The 16,623-nt window shown below is 53.3% G+C and overlaps 5 non-coding genes across 5 annotated transcripts; 2 read left to right on the top strand and 3 right to left on the bottom strand.

The window, feature by feature from the left end:
* Positions 1 to 3,492: 3,492 nt before the first annotated feature.
* On the bottom strand, positions 3,493 to 3,565 carry TRNAI-UAU (transfer RNA isoleucine (anticodon UAU)). Its single transcript has one exon. It is a non-coding gene; the product is annotated as a tRNA-Ile (tRNA).
* A 4,238-nt stretch (positions 3,566 to 7,803) lies between these two features.
* Positions 7,804 to 7,875, bottom strand: TRNAC-GCA (transfer RNA cysteine (anticodon GCA)). The gene has a single exon. It is a non-coding gene; the product is annotated as a tRNA-Cys (tRNA).
* A 4,497-nt stretch (positions 7,876 to 12,372) lies between these two features.
* TRNAS-GCU (transfer RNA serine (anticodon GCU)) lies at positions 12,373 to 12,454 on the top strand. The gene has a single exon. It is a non-coding gene; the product is annotated as a tRNA-Ser (tRNA).
* Positions 12,455 to 14,574: 2,120 nt separating this feature from the next.
* On the bottom strand, positions 14,575 to 14,656 carry TRNAS-GCU (transfer RNA serine (anticodon GCU)). The gene has a single exon. It is a non-coding gene; the product is annotated as a tRNA-Ser (tRNA).
* Positions 14,657 to 16,190: 1,534 nt separating this feature from the next.
* Positions 16,191 to 16,295, top strand: TRNAR-UCU (transfer RNA arginine (anticodon UCU)). The gene is made up of 2 exons: positions 16,191 to 16,227; positions 16,260 to 16,295. It is a non-coding gene; the product is annotated as a tRNA-Arg (tRNA).
* The last annotated feature ends 328 nt before the right edge of the window (positions 16,296 to 16,623 follow it).

Genomic DNA, 16,623 nt, shown 5'->3' with positions numbered 1-16,623 from the left:
CCAGACAGAACTTGTTCGGGGTAGGTGGGATTGGGTGCTAGGACCCCCCACCTGTGTATAGGCCCGGGGCCATCTGGGGCACAGATATTGCTGGGGTGTCGGAGGGGTTTTGCTCGGGAAGCTTCAGGCAGGCAGCTGAAGCGCTCTGTGGGACTGGTTTGTGGCCTGTTTGGAGAGGTCGCCAGTCAGGGGGACTGTAAGGAGCCCCAGATTTGAGCAATTCGCCCTGAGCGGACGCCCTCAGCTGTGCCCAGACACGGCCCGGTCAGTCACAGTGACGCAGTTGAATGGAAGAAACAAGGGGATCAGAGTATCAGCTACCAGCTGAGAACCTCAAGCACAGAGCTGTGTGATGGTCCCATAGTGTTAGGGGAAGGGGTCAGGAGCTTGAATCTTACAAGCTGAGTTCAAATCTCAGTGGGACCTGCTGGGGAATTGTTGGTTTGCGTAAATCCTTGAATATTGATCTTCTTGCACCTCTGGCTCAATTCTACTTTGTGCTTCTTCACTTTCTCAATTTAAGGACTTTGGAGAAAACTCTCAAACATCTGCTCCAGTGGTGCAATGGGTCAGTGCACAGTATTTATAAAGCAGTGTGACAGGGCCACTAGCAACTCACTGTGATGTGGGCTCACTAGTCCAGATGCTTTGAGGTTTGGTCAAGGTGGCTGGTGGCCGGCAGACCCAGGGCAAAGAGGCAGCAGGAATCTCTTGCTGCCAGCACCTTGCCTCCCAGCTTCTTCCCTGTCAGCAGCAGCCGCAGACCCTTTCGGCCACTGGGAAGAGAGGCAGGAATGGGGCCAAGTAACAAGTCAGGCTGAGGGGGGCAGGCAAAGCTCATCTTCTCTTGCAGGGCCACTGGCAACAGCTTCTCTCTTGTGCGCTGCTGCTGAGGAGAAAAACACCCTGAGAGGGACCAGAAAGACCAATTTAAAAGATTGTTTGGGGGGAGGGGCACCTGCTAGTGCCAGGGGGCAAGAGTCAGAGCCTGGCAGCTCCTGGGGACCACAAAAGAGACCACAAGGGTAAGCAGCAAGCTCCAGGCAGGTTAAGTTTTAGGGCCCAGCGCATCTCAGCCAGGCAGACCATAGCATCAGACTGAGCTCCAGGGGGCATCAGACACCCAGCAGGAGGCACAGAACTCTTTCTCTGGGGAGCCTGCAGATAAGGAGCCCAAAGCTCATAAAGTTGGAGGGTTTTGCAGCAACCAGCCCAACCCCAGCAAGTCCCACAGAAATTTGAACTCGGATCACATGATTCAGAGTCTGAGTGCTGCCTCTTACACCATGGCTACATCTAGACTGGTGTGTTTTTCCGGAAATGCTTTTAACGGAAGCCCTGGAGGGCAGGGGTGGGTGTGGCAGTGACATCACAAGGGCCTTTTGCAGCCCCTCAGCTTATTGGCTAATGGAGGTTGGGAGGTGGTGACCTCACAGAGAGTCCATGACAATGGCCAGGTGGGACAGGCTGCAGGGTAGGGGCCATCTCAGAGCCCCCCCATGGCTTTGCTGCAGGGAGTCTCCTTGAGAGTTGCCCTTGAGGCCTTTTCGGAGCCTTCTCCTTTCCCACGACTAACTGACCTAGATGACAGACGTCCCTGTGGAGAAGGGAAGAGCCTCCAAGAAGGCCTCTGTAAATGCAGCAGGGGAATTAGCTCAAGTGGTAGAGCGCTTGCTTAGCATGCGAGAGGCAGTGGGATCGATGCCCACATTCTCCAACTGCAGCTCAGCTCTTATCCCTTATTTTCACTGTCAGGGGCTCAGTGGCCCCCTCCCTCTTCCTACCTGCTCTCCCCAAAGAGACAGACCTGGCTCCCCTTTCTTTGCCACCAGCAATTGCCGTGCTGCAAAGCAGAGAGTGGAGATATCAGGCTCTGTGGTGCAATGGAAAGCATGTTGGACTTTTAAGCTGCAACAAAATACAGGACTATGTAGCACTTTAAAGACTAACAAGATGGTTTATTAGATGATGAGCTTTCGTGGGCCAGACCCACTTCCTCAGATCAAATAGTGGAAGAAAATTGTCACAGCCATATATAGCAAAGGATACAATTAAAAAACCAAACACATATGAAAAGGACAAATCAAATTTCAGAACAGAACGGGGATGCGGGGGGGAAGGTAAATGTCTGTGAGCTAATGATATTAGAGGTGATAATTGGGGAAGCTATCTTTGTAATGGGTAAGATAACTAGAGTCTTTGTTAGGACCCCGCCGTAAAGTGTCGAATTTTAGCATGAATAACAGTTTAGAGGATTCCCTTTAAAGTGCAGTTTTAAAAGGCTTTTGAAGCAGGATGCAGGTAATTAAGTCCTTGAGATTATGTCCTTGTTGGTTGAAATGACAAGAAACTGTTTTTTTTTTCTGTATTTTGTTTCAGCTACCCAAGACTAATATGGCTACATTTCTATCACTGTTTTAAGCTGCAGTGATTCATGTGAGCCCAGCTAGACATTCAAAGTTTGTGGGTTCAAGTCCCACGAGTGTCACTTTAGCTGCTTTCTCATTTCCAGGGCACAGCTTTTACAGACCAGGCAATCCTTAGGGTGAAACTGGGGTGGGCTTGAGTCCTGACAGTTCCCAGCAGACCCCAGTGAGGATGGAGGGAAGGGCTGGTTCTTGCGGTTGGGGCTGGGAGTTGTTCTGAAAAGCTTCAGGTGCCATTAGATCATTTTATCCCTCCCTGTCTCCTACCAGTGCTGAGCAACACTCAGGCTATGTCTGCCCTACACTGCTCTTCTGGGAAAAGCTATGCAAATTTCAAAACCCAATGGGCTCGTCTACATTGGCCCCTTTTCCGGAAGGGGCATGTTAATTTCAGAGATCGCAAAAGGGAAATTCGCGGGGGATTTAAATATCCCCCGCGACATTTAAATAAAAATGTCCGCCGCTTTTTTCTGGCTTTTAGAAAAGCCGGAAAAGAGCGTCTACACTGGCTCCGATCCTCCGGAAAAAGCGCTTTGAAGTAGGAATAAGATCCTCCGGAAAAGGGCGCTTTTTCCGGAGGATCGGGGCCAGTGTAGACGCTCTTTTCCGGCTTTTCTAAAAGCCAGAAAAAAGCGGCGGACATTTTTATTTAAATGCCGCGGGGGATATTTAAATCCCCCGCGAATTTCCCTATTGCGATCTCTGAAATTAACATGCCCCTTCCGGAAAAGGGGCCAGTGTAGACATAGCCAATTTGTGCAGCTTTTTCTTCTGCTTTTTTTTTGGGGGGGGAAGAGGCTTTTCCGACATTTGGCCTGTTACACTGGGCAAGTCACACAAGGGAGGCAGCAGGCAGAGCCAGCCCAATGCACCAGCCTCCCAGGGCAGGGGAGGCCAAGGCACAAGCAGCTGCCTGGCCTAATTTATCTGGCTTCCCCAGGTTGGCACCCAGGGGCATTATCAGCTGACCTTATCCCCCCCCGCGGTCACATGAGTGTTGGGCTCATCAACAGGCTGGTCAGCAGCAGCTGCAGTTACCTGGGCACCCCAATAAGAGAAGACCCTGTGTTTCTGCCTGGCTTTGAACCAGGGACCTTTTGCCTATAAGGCAAACATGATAACCACTACACCACAGAAACACATTTCAAGGGATGGAACTTGTCTGACTGTTCTGTTCCTGGCTCTTTCTAACACCCTGCTCTGCAGGGGAGGGGGATGCTCCTTGTGAACACTCCACCTCTTGTTCTCAGGGAAGCGCCTCATTTCCTCACCAGCCCTTTGAGATTTGTAGCTCAAAGCTGGAGCTGCTGTGGAAGGAGGTGAAGCTACAGAAGCTGACGGGGGACAATCAGTGGGCGGAGGGTTATTTTTTCTCCTCCCTGGGCTGATGTGGCTAGAACTGAGGAGAAGAAAATCCTCTTCCCTTCTCCTCAGAAGATGGAAATTGCAGTTGGTTCTCTCTTTGGTTCTACTAAAGCTGGACCCCAGGACTAGACTTTTTCTTTCTAAAACCCTGGTGAAAACTGAGCCAATTGCTCACAGGCTGAGAATGTGAGTTAAAGAAGGGCATCGCCCAGCATGGGGCTTGAACCCATGACCCTGAGAGTAAAAGTCTCAGGCTCTACCAACTGAGCTAGCCAGGCTGTGTGGGAAAAGTTTCCTAATATCCCATCTCAGGGTAACAGGAGCCAAGTGTTCTCCACTGCCTGACTCAAGGCTCTTTCTTGCCCCTAATGTGGGGTTCTGGTCTGTGGAGAGGTTTGAACTCGAACCCCACTCCCGACACACCCACTTCTTTCCCCACGAGGAACGGCCCCATTTCCATCTCTCCAGGGACAGGAGAAGGGCTCTGGCCTGTTCTCTGCAAAATGCTCAGCCTGTTTCATTTTCTGCAGGAACGAGTGGGATCCATGCGTCCTGTTCCCCAGTGAGAGATATGTGTCCTCTTCCCCCCTTTCCACAGACACAGCAGGCCAGGGGGCTATGAGCTTCCAGAGGCCCCTTCCTACTTGGCCTCCCACAAAGCTGGGGTGAAAAGCTGCTGGACCCCAGAGGTAGCAAGATTCACTCGTTAGGGTCCATGTCAGTCTGGGGTCAGTGAGAGTCCATCCCACCTGAGATGTTTGTCACACAAAAGCCTCGTGTTCCCTGTGTAGAAGCTATTTTATGTTTAGCTAGAAGCCATCTTGTATATCAGAAACCATTTCAGCTTTTCTCTCAAGCACGTAGACCAGAGTGAACTTTCTGTCACCCCGTGAGAAGAGGCCTACAGGATGGGCTATTGGTATGTGTTAATTGGGCTGGTTGGGAGAGGAGATGTACTCCCTCGTACCTGTCCGCCATCTTGTTGATAAGGCTTTGTTTTTCCAAATTTAATTGAGGATTTCTGTAATTGGATGCCCTGACGTCAGACTGTTTGGCTAAGGGTATAAAGATACTAGGATTGATTGTATTAGCAGCCTTACTGGGCCCGGCTCTGCTGTGACCACGTTTGGCTCATGCTGTGCTTTATTCATTAATAAAGCTGTTTGTTAGCTGCCTAAACACAGAGGAGCGTGTTTTTGCTTCGACACCTGCCTAGTGCACAATACAGGGTGCAGGTATGTGTTTCGTGTGGGGGTGTAGCTCAGTGGCAGAGTGTTTAATTGCAGATCAAGTGGTTCTTGGTTCAAATTCAAGTGCCCCCTTAGGAAATCTTCCTTTAATAGAAACATTTACCTCTCCAGTTCTATTGCACCCTGGATTTCTGTTGTATGTGGACTCTTTAAATGAATACAAACCATTAATGTTTTCTGGCACCAATACACATAAACCAGGCAAACCTGTTCCTCAGCTGGAACCAGCTCAAACCCGCTGTGTGTCTGGTTTGCGTTTCCAGCAATTCAATAAGGGTGTGATGTAGAAGTCCATTGGCACGTCCTTGGTCTCTAAGGGCTGGGCTGTGCAGAAGAACCACACCCAGCTGGCGAGGACGGGCTGCCGTCAACCTTCTGGAGTTTGATTTAGTGAGTCCAACTAAGACCAGAGAGCACCTGACTAGGGGCCAGAAATCTGCTCTTGCTGCCTTTGGCTTCCTGCTGTGAGGACATGGCCAAGCTCAACTGAAGGAAGCTGCCTCCAGCTACATAAGGGGGGATGGTGGGAAGAGCAGACACATTGGCCAGGCACCACTGGGGGCTGCCTCCCTCACCTCCCCCAGACCTGGCAGGTGCCTGGGCCAGCTTAGCTATGGGGCCGCTCTCTGGGACAGCAAACATGGACACAAGGCAGGATTCTCTCATTCTAGGACCATTTGTTGATTTTTAAGCTTTCACAGCTACAGTCTAGCAGGGCCCCACCGAAGGGAATGACAATGTGGCCCTCAGATCTTTTGTTTGCTGGTGCCCAGGCATTGCTGAGCTCGCAGCTGTGATGGCCAAGTGGTTAAGGTGTTGGACTTGAAATCTAATAGACTTTCCCTGCAAAGGTTCAAATCTTCCTCACAGCGAGGCCTGTGTTTTGGCCACACCTCTAACCAAAGCAACAAACCCCTGAGACACTCTCCCCACACTCCCCATCCCCTGTCAATCCCCTTCTACTTCTTTCAGTGCCACGTCCAGACTGAAGAGGACGCTCTTTCTACGAGGCAGAAGGGACGTGTCCAGAGAACAGGGTTTTCCAAAATTTGGTGCCATGTAGCAGCAGATGGCAGGAGCCAAAGAGGCTTGACAGCCTGTTCCATCCCAGCGCGCCGCCCTCCCAGCCTGCTGCTGCTGCTGCTCCAGGAGGGGGGTGTCAAGCCATGTGCATCGGGGCATTGTGATGTCACGTGTGATACCAACACACAAAGCCCTGCCCCCCACCCCAGGAGCTACTGGCAGATGGGCACAGACCCTCTGTCCTCACCTCTACAACCAGCTGTTTCCAAGAGGGTGAGTCTGGGCAGAAGGTGATTCCAGGATTCTGTTCCTGCCCTTGTGGACAGAGACACCTGGACAGAGAAGCACCCCCCAAAAGGCCCCTCCATAGCTCAGCTTATAGAGCAGAGGACTGGAGCAGCTGCCCCTAGGTGGCTGGTTTAACACCACTTCCAAGGAGAGTTCTTTTCCCCTCCCCTGGCTGAGGCAGAGCAGGCAAGGCCCTTCTAGGGGGGACAGACAGGTTCTCTACAGAGGACCCAGCCAACAGCTCAGCCACAGAAACAAAGGTCTCCTGCCAGAGCCAGGAATTGAACCAGACACCTTTAAATCTTCAGTTTAACACTGTCCCCACCAAGCTAGTTCAGCAGCTGTCAGGGAAACTTTTCCCCACAGCAGCACACACGAGAGCAGCTGTTGCCAGTGGCCCTGTAGGGCAAGATGAGCTTGAGTAAGCCTCAGACCAGCTGGACTAGCCAGCCCACATCACAGTGAGTCACTAGTTGCTCCAGCAGAGAAAAGCCCTTGGCAGCTGCAGAGACGTCCTTGTAGCTGTCTGTAGTGTCTTTTCCTACTGTCTTGGGTGTTTAATGCTTGATACTAGTAATGCCAAGGTTATGGGTTCAAGCCCCATGCTGGCGCCAAGGCTGTTTGGTTTGGTGCTTTGCCTTTGTGTACCTACCTGCTAAGAACAAGGAAGGAGAAACAAGCCCTGAGAGGTGAAACAGTGGAAAAGAAGCATGGAGCAGAGTGTCAGCTCCTCTTCCTGTAGCGCTGCCCATGCAGGAGAGGGAAGGGGCAGTTTGAGTCACCCAGCTCTGCCCCATGTGAAAATGGCAAGTGTTGCCTTAGCAGCGAGGGAGAGGTGGGAAGGAGCCTGAAGTAACCTCTTGGGTCACAGCTGCCGTTACATGTGACAATGAGATACTGAGGTGAGAAAAATGACTAGACAGTGGCCATGTGAAACATCAGGCTGGTTTCCCTGAGTGGGAATCAGACCAGACCAGCAAGAGTTTTGTATCCTAGCCACTAGACCACCAGAGACACCTGACACATGCCTCTTTGCTCACCCACACTAGCCTTGCGCAGGATGAGGGTCCATTCTCCCTTGCCCAGAGGGGACAAGAACAGAAACCAAACAGAACATCAAAGCAGCCAGACTGGGCCATGCCAGATGCCCAACTAGCCCAGGATCCTGTCTCACAACAGCAGCCAATTTCATTGCCCAGTGGGAATCCTCAGGACAGACAATTGTTAAGTGATCCCTCCTGTCACCCATTCCCAGCTCCTGGAATACACTAACTAGGGACACCTGCCCTGTCCATCCTGGTGAAATGCCATTCATTGTGGCCACCAGGGCTTCCAAAGTTGAGTAGCTCTGCATTAAGGGTTCTTATTAATGTCAAGAACCTCAAGCAATGTAAAGCCAGAGTGTGATGGAACTGGAAAGGAAAATATTTCCACTGGAAGGAAATTTTCCAAGGGGGCACTTGGATTTGAACTAAGGACCACTTGATCTGCAGTCAAACACTCTATCACTGAGCTACACCCCCACACAAATGGGCATCAGCAGCCAATGTTGGGAACTGGACAAGGAACAGGAGGCTTTTGTGTAACTCACATCCCAGGTGCCACCCTTGGGCTTGGTCTCCACACTGAGCAGGCGGGTGGCAGGGGTCTGATGCTGTCACAGCTGCAAGGCAAGTCACCCACCTGGCCCCTGAGCTCCATGTGGGCAGCAGCCAGACAGTGTGAGTGGAACAGAGGGTCGTGGGGCCGGGGATTTGTATATTTTAGGAAGGGTCCTGAGTCCTGGCTCCCAGCCACGCACCTTGGCAGAAAGACCAGTGGCCCCTGCACAAAGCGCATTGTGGGAATAAGAGTTGGGGCAGCAGGAAAGGGGCTGGCCCCTCAGCACCAGCGAGCCGGTGGGAGAAGATGGGAGTGAATCCTGCTACCTCTCATGTGCAAAGGCAGCACTTTTCCAATGGAGCTAATTCTGCCCCACCTGCAACCTGCCTCCAGTGCTCCTGCCACTGTCTGGCCCAGGAGGGCTGGTGTCTAGCAGCTCTCTGCCCCAACGTGGCTGGTTTTGGGGAGAGCAAGTAGGAAGTGGGGACCGGGGCCGGGGGGGGGAGGGGCCTGCTGGAGCCACTTAGCCCCCTGGCTGGCTCTGCTGGTAAAAAGAAAAATTGGAAATGTCTCCCCTCATTGGAGAATGTGGGCATTGATCCCACTGCCTCTCACATACAAAGCAAGTGTTCTACCACTTGAGCTAATTCCCCTGCTGCATTTACAGAGGCCTTCTTGGAGTCTCTTCCCTTCTCCACAGAGACGTCGGCCTTCTAGGTCAGTTAGTCGTGGGAAAGGAGAAGGCTCCAAAAAGGCCTCAAGGGCAGATCTCAAGGAGACTCCCTGCAGCAAAGCCATGGGGGGGGGGGGGGGGGGGTTTCTGAGATGACCCCTGCCCTGCAGCCTGTCCCACCTGGCCATTGTCATGGACTCTCTGTGAGGTCATCACCTCCCAACCTCCTTTAGCCAATAAGCTGAGGGGCTGCAAAAGGCCCTTGTGATGTCACTGCCACACCCACCCCTGCCCTCCAGGGCTAATGTCCTGCCCCAGGCAGCCCCTTTGCCTGGCTGAGCTGCTCCCAGGGGTGAAAGTGACACATTTCTTACAGGGCCTGTTCTATTGGGCACCACCCCTTGGGCTGGGCAAGAGGGAGGCTCAAGGCAGGAAGTTGGGGGAGGGGTTGTGATAGGACAGTACCTGTAAGAAATTAAAATGTAGAGTGTGGGAGGCTCAAGGCAGGGATTTGGGGAGTGTGTGAGAGTGGGGGGGGCTCAGGGCAGGGGTGAGGATGTGGGAGGGAAGAGAAGTCAGGGCACAGGATCTGGGATATGGGGGAGGCTTGGGGCTGGGACTGTGTGTTTGTGTCGAGGGGATCCCTCTGCTCTGTGCTCCCTGAGGCCCTTTAACACACATGGACTGACCTGGGCGCAGGCCAATGAGGGGGGTTTCAGTGAAGCTACATGTAAATGGATCCCTCTAGCAATCCCTGCCAGCCACACGCACAGGGGGAGGGACTTTAGCCAAGGAAGCAGAAGCAGCCACTCTGAGGGAGGTTTAGAAGCAAAGATGGGCTGCTGCAAGGATGGATGAGGGGATGTCACAGGGCACGAGCATGGCCAGGGGAGCAGAGAGGGCCCTGCTGCACCGAGAGACATGCCAAAGCCTGGGATTGAACCAGGGACCTTTAAATGTTTCATCTAAGGCTCCGCACACTGAGCTGCCAACAAACCCGTCTGGCTCATTATTAACTGTCCAGGATGTTTGGCAGCCGTGTCACAGCCTGAGTGTTGCTCAGCACTAGTAGGAGACAGGGAGGGACAAAATGGTCCTTTCAGAACAACCCCCACCCCAGCCCAAGGACCAGCCCTTCCCTCCACCCTTACTGGGGTCTGCTGGGAATTGCCTGGATGCCAGCCCACCCCAGTGTCAGCCTAAGGACTGACTGGTCTGTAAAAGCTGCATCCTGGAAATGAGGAAGCAGCTAAAGTGACTCTGGTGGGACTTGAACCCACAATCTTTGAATGTCTAAGCTGGGCTCACATTAACCACTACAGCTTAGAAGTCCAACATGCTTTCCATTGCACCCCAGAGCCTGATGGGCTGGTGAGTTTGATATCTCCACTCTCTGCTTTGCAGCATGGCAATTGCTGGGGGGTCTGTCTCTTTTGGGAGAGAAGGTAAGAAGAGGGAGGGGGCCACTGAAATTAAAGGAGAGAGCTGTAATTGGAGAACATGGGCATGGATCCCACTGCCTCTCGCATGCGAAGCGAGCGCTCTACGACTTGAGCTAATTCCCCTGCCTGCAAAAGGCTTTGCTGCCTCACCCACCTTGTTCCAGAGCCCACAACATCCCTGCGAGTGCTACTTGTGAGACTCACACCTGTGGGCCGGCTAGCTCGGAGGTTTAGGACGTGGTGCTCATATCACACTGACGCGTCTTAAGAGCAAGCCCCTTATTTCAAGCTATAACGGGCTCGCTATTCCGACGTCCCTGCATGCGGATTTATTTCGAAGTGCTGTGTAGCCAGCCCCAAATTACAAAATAAGCTATTTCAAAATACAGGCAGTCCCCGAGTTACGCGGATGCGACTTATGTCGGATCCGCAGTTACGAATGGGGCCCTTCCTCTCCCTGGTCTCCAGCAGACCAGGGAGAGGAAGCAAAGCGGCGGAACACGCGGCCAGCTGACAGCCCAGACGCGCCGTGGCTATCCTGCTGCCCTCGGGCTCCATGGCTTTGCTCTGCTCTGCTCTCCCTCCCCCTGGTCTGCAGACCAGGTGGAGGGGGAGCAGAGTAGAGCAGAGCAAAGCCGCGGAGCACGCGGCCAGCTGACAGCCCAGATGCGTCTGGGCTGTCAGCTGGCCACGTGTTCCGTGGCTTTGCTCTGCTCTGCTCTGCTCCCCCTTCCCCCGGTCTGCAGACCAGGGGGACGGGGAGCAGAGCAGAGCAAAGCCACGGAGCCCAAGGGCAGCAGGATAGCCACAGCACGTCTGGGCTGTCCAGCTGCCCCCGTGCTCCGCGGCTTTGCTCCGGACGCCTGTGGTACAGCAGCTGGGGCGCTGCCGGTTGGTCCCGTAGCGCCGCTCTGGGCGCCACAGGACCAACCCAGCAGCACTCCAGCTGCTCTGCCCCAGGTGTCCTCAAGTCAGCAGCTGCTGAAAATGACCAGTGGCTGACTACAGGAAGCCCCTGCCCCGGGCTTCCTGGAATCAGCCGCTGATCAGTTTCAGCAGCAGCTGACTTGGGGATGCCTGGGGTTCTTAAGTTGAATCTGTATGTAAGTCAGAACTGGCGTCCAGATTCAGCCACTGTTGAAACTGATCAGTTTCTGCAGCAGCTGAATCTGGATGCTAGTTCCGACTTACATACAGATTCAACTTAAGAACAAACCTACAGTCCCTATCTTGTACGTAACCCGGGGACTGCCTGTAGGCGCATTGATTATTTTGAACTATGGGATGCACCCCTAGTTTGTTAGAGCTGAACTCTGCCTCCAGCTCCCTGCTCCACCCACCCACTTACCTACTGACTCCCTCGCTGCCATGGGGCTGTTTGCACTGGCCTCTTCTCTCTGTAGCCAGGCTTCAGCCAGGACTGAGACTCAGGCAGCAGAATGTGACCCGGCTCCCTGCACCTGGGCCCTGCATTTCTCATCCCTTCAGAGACACTTGCCAGTGGAGGAATAAATCACAGTCATGTGAGTGTAGATTATGAAACTTCGTAGCTGTTGTTGCCTTGGAAACTCCCCACAGACCTTCCCCTGGGGTCCCGGGCAGCCGCTCACACTGCACAGCTCACTTCGAGGTGAGGGTGCTGTGTAGACGTGCCCGTCCTGTTGAGGGCCAGCCTGCTGGGGGGAGGCTCTGGCCACTTCCTTTCCTCGTGTCTCTCAGGCTGTGTTTACACTGCAGGGCTACGTCTACACTGCAGGCTTTTTGTGCAAGAGCAACTGCTCTTCTGTAAAATCTTGCAGAGCGTCTACACTGAAGGCACATTTTTGCGCAAGTAAATTTATAGTGCAGCATCAGACAACAGGGCTTCTTGCACAGAAGTTATTGCTCTCCCCACGAGTAATAAGCCCTCTTGTGCAAGAACTCGTCCACAAGGAGGCAGTGTGGACGGGCAACAGGGGTTTCTTGCTCAAGAAAGCCAAATATCTAAAATGCCCATCAGAGTTTTCCCGCGCAGGAGACCGTCCACACTGCCATGGCTGCTTTTACAGAAAAGCACTTCTGTTGTGCAACAGCACATGGCAGTGTGGACACACTGTTGGGCAAGACCTTTTGCACAAAACAGGGTAGATGTAGCCAGGGGTGTTTGGGTTTGTTACGAGCACTGAGCTTTGTACAGCAGCCCAGGGAACATTGTGAAAAGCCAAAACCTTCCTGCCCTGGGTGTCCTTGGCCAGTCAGCAAGTGGCAGAAAGGTTCCCTGAAGTGCTGACTTCAGGTGATTTGAAGCAAATTGTAACACCTCAGATGAGGTGGCTGAGTGGTTAAGGCGATGGACTGCTAATCCATTGTCCTCTGCATGCATGGGTTCAAATCCCATCCTCATCGGGTGTTTGCAGCCCATCCCCTTACCTCTCTCTTCAGTTCAGTGCCATCCTCTCCTGCAACCCTGCCTGCCCCACAGAGGAAATCTCCACAGAGACACTCCCAGCTGGAACCCTCAATCCCTTCTGCCCTCAAGGGGAAACCTCACAAAGGAGGCTCCAGGCAGCCAGGCCATGGGGGTCTCTGAGATGCCCCAGCCCTGCAGCCTGTCCCACCTGGCTGTTGTCATGGACCCTCTGTGAGGTCACTGCCTACCGGCCAATGAGCTGAGGTGCTGCAAAAGTTACTTGTGATGTCACTGCTGCCTGGCAGGCTCATGTCCTGCCCCTGGCCAGCCCCTTGGCATGTGTGAGCTGCTCCCCCCTCTGCCTCCCTCACTCAGGGCTGGTTCTGGGGCTCGCACAGGGAACATCAGAGGCTGCTCAGGGGGCCACATTGCTAGTCCAGGGGCCCTCCTGTGGGGCTGTGAGTGTTGCTGTCCCTGCTGTACAGACAGGGCCATAGAGCCTCAGGAGGCTGCAGCGGTGGGAGACACTTCCCTGGTTTCGAGAGGGAGACGAGATGTCAAGTCCCATGACTTGGAGCCAGCTACCGATACCCATGGAAAGCTGATCAGCCCTTCCTGTGTATCTAGCTTCTTCAAAGGGGCTTAATCAGGAGCTAAAGTTGAAGAAGGGACATTTAGAAGGGTGAATTTCTTAGAAGGGTGAATTTCTGTCTCTGGCACTGTCCCACCTGACAAAGAATTTACATTCCTCTGCTTTCTGAGACAGTTGGCAAGGATGCTCCACAGTGGCTGTCTCTCTCTCTCCCTCTCTGCAGGAGCTGTTCAGACCCCTCACTAGCCAATGCTGGTGTCAGGTGCAGCTCTGGTGTTAGGTGCAGCTCTGAGTGCTAAAACCCCAGATGTACAAAGTCAGAATGAAGGGGATGCATTTTGCTCTAGAAGTGACAGCGACAGCCGGAGGGAGGTGGCTGCAGCAGAGCAGGGTCTTTCTGGAGAAAAAGCAGAGCCTGAGGATGAGAAGGCCCATGAGAGGTAGAGACTCCAGACGCTTTTCCAGAAAAAGGCTTTTCCGGAAAAGCAGCCTGCCAATGTAGACGCTCCTTTTCCAGAAAAACTGAAAACGGAATAGTATTCCATTTTAAGCAGTTCCGGAAAAAGGTGCCAGTGTAGACGTAGCCCTGGGGTTTTAGAACTCAGAGCTGCACCTAACACCAGAGCTGCACCTAACACCAGCATTGGCTAGTGAGGGGTCTGAACAGCTTCTGCAGAGAGGGAGAGAGAGAGAGACAGCCACTGTGGAGCATCCTTGCCAACTGTCTCAGAAAGCAGAGGAATGTAAATTCTTTGTCAGGTGGGACAGTGCCAGAGACAGAAATTCACCCTTCTAAGAAATTCACCCTTCTAAATGTCCCTTCTTCAACTTTAGCTCCTGATTAAGCCCCTTTGAAGAAGCCAGATACACAGGAAGGGCTGATCACACCCCTCTGAAAATCAGCTTTCCATGGGTATCGGTAGCTGGCTCCAAGTCATGGGACTTGACATCTCGTCTCCCTCCCGAAACCAGGGAAGTGTCTCCCACCGCTGCAGCCTCCTGAGGCTCTATGGCCCTGTCTGTACAGCAGGGACAGCAACACTCACAGCCCCACAGGAGGGCCCCTGGACTAGCAATGTGGCCCCCTGAGCAGCCTCTGATGTTCCCTGTGCGAGCCCCAGACCCAGCCCTGAGTGAGGGGGGCAGAGGGGGAGCAGCTCACACATGCCAAGGGGCTGGCCAGGGGCAGGACATGAGCCTGCCAGGCAGCAGTGACATCACAAGTAACTTTTGCAGCACCTCAGCTCATTGGCTGGGAGGCAGTGAACTCATAGAGGGACCCTGGCAACAGCCAGGTGGGACAGGCTGCAGGGCTGGGGCATCTCAGAGACCCCCATGGCCTGGCTGCCTGGAATCTCCTTTGTGAGGTTTCCCCTTGAGGGCAGAAGGGATTGAGGGTCCCAGCTGGGAGTGTCTCTGTGGAGATTTCCCCAGGCTGCAATGGGAGGGGCTGGGGCAGGCAGGGTTACAAGAGGGGCTGGCACTGAACCTCTGAGAGAGGCAAGAGAAAGGGCTGCAAACACCCGATGAGGATGGGATTTGAACCCATGCGTGCAGAGCACAATGGATTAGCAGTCCATCGCCTTAACCACTCGGCCACCTCATCTGAGCTGGTAGGGTTTGCTTCAAATCACCTGAAGTCAGCTCTTCAGGGAACCTTTCTGCCACTTGCTGGCTGGCCAAGGACACCCAGGGCGGGAAGGTTTTGGCTTTTCACAATGTTCCCTGGGCTGTTGTACAAAGCTCAGTGCTCATAACAAACCCAAACACCCCTGGCTACATCTACCCTGCAGGCTTCTTACACAAGAACTGTTTTGTGCAAAATGTCTTGCCCACACTACACAGCTGCACCTCCCATGTGCTGTTGCACAAGAGAAGTGCTTTTCTGTAAAAGCAGCCATGGCAGTGTGGACGGTCTCCTGCGCGGGAAAACTCTGATGGGTATTTTAGCCATTGGGCTTTCTTGAGCAAGAAACCCCTGTTGCCCGTCCACACTGCCTCCTTGTGGGCGAGTTCTTGCACAAGAGGGCTTATTCCTCATGGGGAGAACAATAACTTCTGTGCAAGAAGCCCTGTTGTCTGATGCTGCACTATACATTTACTTGCACAAAAATGTGCCTTCAGTGTAGACGCTCTGCAAGTTTTTACACAAGAGCAGTTGCTCTTGCACAAAAAGCCTGCAGTGTAGACGTAGCCCTGCAGTGTAGACACAGCCTGAGAGACACGAGGAAAGGAAGTGGCCAGAGCCTCCCCCCAGCAGGCTGGCCCTCAACAGGACGGGCATGTCTACACATCACCCTCACCTCGAAGTGAGCTGTGCAGTGTGAGCGGCTGCCCGGGACCCCAGGGGAAGGTCTGGGGGGAGTTTCCAAGGCAACAACAGCTACAAAGTTTCATAATCTACACTCACGTGACTGTGATTTATTCCTCCACTAACAAGTGTCTCTGAAGGGATGAGAAGTGCAGGGCCCAGGTGCAGGGAGCCGGGTCACATTCTCCTGCCTGAGTCTCAGCCCTGGCTGAAGCCTGGCTACAGAGAGAGGAGGCCAGTGCAAACAGCCCTATGGAAAGAGGGAGTCAGTAGGTGGGTGGGTTGAGCAGGGAGCTGGGGGCAGAGTTCAGCTCTAACTCACTAGGGGTGCGTCCCATACTTCAAAATTATCAATGCGCCTATTTTGAAATAGCTTATTTTGTAATTTGGGGCTGGCTACACAGCACTTCGAAATAAATCCCCATGCAGGGATGTCGGAATAGCGAGCCTGTTATAGCTTGAAATAAGGGGCTTGCTCTTAAGACGTGTCAGTGTGATATGAGCACCACGTCCTAAACCTCCGAGCTAGCCAGCCCACAGGTGTGAGTCTCACAAGTAGCACTCGCAGGGATGTTGTGGGCTCTGGAACAAGGTGGGTGAGGCAGCAAAGCCTTTTGCAGGCAGGGGAATTAGCTCAAGTCGTAGAGCGCTCGCTTAGCCTGTGAGAGACAGTGGGATCGATGCCCATATTCTCCAATTACAGCTCTATCCTTTAATTTCAGTGGCCCCATCCCTCTTCCTACCTCCTCTCCCAAAAAAAACAGACCCCCCCCAGCAATTGCCATGCTGCAAAGCAGAGAGTGGAGATATCAAACTCACCAGCCCATCAGGCTCTGGGGTGCAATGGAAAGCATGTTGGACTTCTAAGCTGTAGTGGTTAATGTGAGTCCAGCAAAACATTCAAAGGTTGTGGGTTCAAGTCCCACCAGAGTCACTTTAGCTGCTTCCTCATTTCCAGGATGCAGCTTTTACAGACCAGTCAGTCCTTAGGCTGACACTGGGGTGGGCTGGCATCCAGGCAATTCCCAGCAGACCCCAGTAAGGGTGGAGGGAAGGGCTGGTCCTTGGGCTGGGGTGGGGGTTGTTCTGAAAGGACCATTTTGTCCCTCCCTGTCTCCTACTAGTGCTGAGCAACACTCAGGCTGTGACACGGCTGCCAAACATCCTGGACAGTTAATAATGAGCCAGACGGGTTTGTTGGCAGCTCAGTGTGCGGAGCCTTAGATGAAACATTTAAAGGTCCCTGGTTCAATCCCAGGCTT

The sequence above is a fragment of the Pelodiscus sinensis genome, chromosome 25 (genome assembly GCF_052426305.1).
Source record: "Pelodiscus sinensis isolate ZL-2025 chromosome 25, ASM5242630v1, whole genome shotgun sequence".
Taxonomy (NCBI): Eukaryota; Metazoa; Chordata; order Testudines; family Trionychidae; genus Pelodiscus; species Pelodiscus sinensis.
This window is presented reverse-complemented; position numbering and strand designations above follow the sequence as displayed.